Raw genomic sequence first — 2,709 nt, 5'->3', positions numbered from 1 at the left:
AGCCCTCCAAGTGCTCGCCAGCGCCCCGCCTTAGGAACTACACTTCCCGGGAGGAAACTCCCGCCCTAATTGCGTTGCAAACTCGGATCTGCACCGAATCCCGCATCGAGCACCAACTCTACCCACGCCACAGCCTCGACAGTTCTTTCTTTCCCCTTTCCTGCCAAAGGCTTCGCTTCCGTTCCAACTCCAATTTCCGGCGCCATTCTTCTCTTGGAAATACTTGGGAGGGAAAAACAAACCATAATGGAGCGAGCAGAGCGCATGCGTCCACGGTGCCTGCCCCAGGATCAGAGAGGCCTGCCAGTCTCCTCCGTCGACCGCCCCGCGCATGCGCAGACTATAAACCAACACCCCGGGAGTTGAGGCGCCGGTTTGGTGGCGCGTTTTCTAGCGAAGTCCCACGTGAAGGATAGCGGTGACCGGAGCAGGGTGAGTGAGGGCCGAGATCAAGGCTGTAGATGCAGTTTAAGGGACAGATTTGCAGGAGGTAACAGGGCGGGGCCGCAAGGCCTTGCGAGCCCTAGTGGGGAGGGGTCGAACGTGGAGCGTGGGGCTTAACAAGCCCGGGACCCAGATCCTCGTTGCTATGCAACCAGGGGTGTTGTTACTAGGTAACCCTGGAGGAGAGTGTTTCCCAGGATAAGTGGGTTCGAGCGCTGAGGTCTAGCCCTCCGGAGGGAGCAGCTGCCAGATTTGGGGGATGAGGCCAGTGCTGAGCTGCACACCTCCCCCAGCCCCATGGTCCAGCCTCCTGCCTCCTCAGTTGGAGTCCCCCTCATGGGTACCCTGGGTACCCTGACCTCATGGGCCTCGCGACGCCACTATGGAGTGCTTGGCAGGGGATGTGCTGTTCGAAATAGCACATGCCACTGACCCTATTGCCTGGAGTCTGGGCCTTGGGAAGGGAGCGGCAAGGCTGCACACCACCCCCTCCTTGCAAACACCCTGCCCCACAAACAGTTGCTGGGTAGCAGCTGTCAGGGGTTTAGCTAGGGCTGCCTCCGACCTGCCAGAACGCTGACTTCATTCTCCTTAGTGGTGACTTCGCCACGTTTAGGACCTTCTATCTCAGCTGTGCTTCTCATGTGGCTGTCGTATATTTGGACTATTCAAATAACCCCCCCCCACCACCACCACCTCTCCATGTCTTTATGTCCTACACTTGTGGCTTCTTGGCAGGACTTCCGATACTCATTTAGCAAGCACTTAGTCATTCTATGCTAGGTGCTGGGGATTCCAAGAAAAGTTAATGTCAAGTTAGTCTGAGAGGCGCTGGGAGACGGTGGGACAAACTTTGAACACAGTGCTTGCACAAATTAACTTCTTGAAGTAACTCTTAACCCAGTTTCAACAGAACTTACATCTGAGGAGATTGAAACTCAGATAGGTTAAGTAACAGGTGTAAAGGTAGTAGTGGCTAATTTGTGAAAGGACCTGTGTCCTTTGTACAGAGAGCTCTTAGGCTTTGCTTCAAGTAGTCTTTTCTCTGGGTTGCTGATCTTTGCAACCACTTACGCCTCAGGAATTCAGGAGAGCTTTAAAAACAAAACCAAAAGGCCGAGCTCCTCCCTGGGAGGGTCTGAGTGGGTTGCCTGGGTGGGGCAAACATCCTTGTTTAACTGGCTGTGCAGGCAGGCCAGATGGGCCATCCAGAGTGAGGATTGCAGATCCACAGGACTGCAGTGAGTAGTGAAGGGACAGTTGGGGCCAGCAGAGGGCACCAAGTTAGTTCTTGCCCCTGTAGTGATTTATAGTGTGAAAGGAAAAAGAAGAGGAAGGAGCAGTGACTGGAGGTAGTGTGGACAGCCCCACCCTGCCCTGGCAGAGCAAACCACAGCTGAACATAGAGTGACGTCTCACCACCATAGTAAGTAAAGCAGTTCCCCAGCTGAGACTGTCCCTACTGAGCTGAATTGCAGCTGTCCGGACAGGAGTGGGGAGTGGCCAGTCTCAGGGCTGTCTTTGGCTGTCCCTTCTTACCTTCTTGGTGTGTAACCTGTAAACTCTCAGCGGGGGGGTCAACTTCTAGTGTTAAGGCTTTTCTTGGGAGGTTTGGGTATCCTCGGCTTTGAGCTAGATGGTAGGTAGTGGAACTGTATGTTCCCGTGGGCAGAGAGCAGATGTTACCAAGGCCGTGTGGAAGTATGGGACAAGCGAAAGGGCAAGCCTGAGCTGCTGGACTCGGGGATATGGTCCCTACTTCTGTTCTAAGCAAAATGGGGCATCATGATAACTATAGGGCTGGTGAGGCGCTCCATGGGGGGAAGGGACCTGCCACTAAGCCTGATTGATGAACTGAGTCTGATCTCTGGGACCCACGTGGTGGAAGGAGAGAACCAACTTGTTTAAGTTGGTCTTTGGCTTCCACACATGCAGACATACACACTTGTATACACACACTGTTCTTTTCTTTTGTGACTGAGTGGTAAAGTGCTTGCCTACCTGTTAGCTCTGAGTTTGATTTCCAACTATACACACACACACATACACACACACACAAACACACACAGATTGTCATAAGAATTAAATGAAGTAGGCAATTAGCACTTAGTAAATTAGGAATCACTATTAAAATTTGATAATGTATACAACATATTTCCACGTGTTGAGTATTTCCTGTTTGAGGAAACAAAAAAATGTTTCAGACATGTTTCCATCTTTCATCTTTCAGAGGCCAACACTGCTTGTCTTTTTTTTTTTTTTTTT

The 2,709-nt window shown here is 51.7% G+C and overlaps 1 protein-coding gene across 2 annotated transcripts in view; it reads left to right on the top strand.

Moving 5' to 3' along the window:
* Window positions 1-337: 337 nt before the first annotated feature.
* The window catches only part of Tmem109 (transmembrane protein 109), an 11,496-nt gene continuing 9,124 nt past the window's right edge, over window positions 338-2,709 (top strand). Inside the window, exon 1 of one of the 2 annotated variants that reach the window (XM_021205458.1) lies at window positions 338-432. The gene's annotated coding sequence lies outside the window, so the exon portion shown is untranslated. Of the gene's footprint in view, window positions 433-1,443; window positions 1,871-2,709 lie in introns of those variants that run through there. The other variant, XM_029532674.1, reaches the window with a different exon arrangement.

Source organism: Mus pahari, chromosome 1 (assembly GCF_900095145.1).
Source record: "Mus pahari chromosome 1, PAHARI_EIJ_v1.1, whole genome shotgun sequence".
In the NCBI taxonomy this organism is placed as follows: Eukaryota; Metazoa; Chordata; class Mammalia; order Rodentia; family Muridae; genus Mus; species Mus pahari.
Note: the sequence above shows the minus strand (reverse complement) of the source record. Positions and strands in the feature narration are given on the sequence as shown.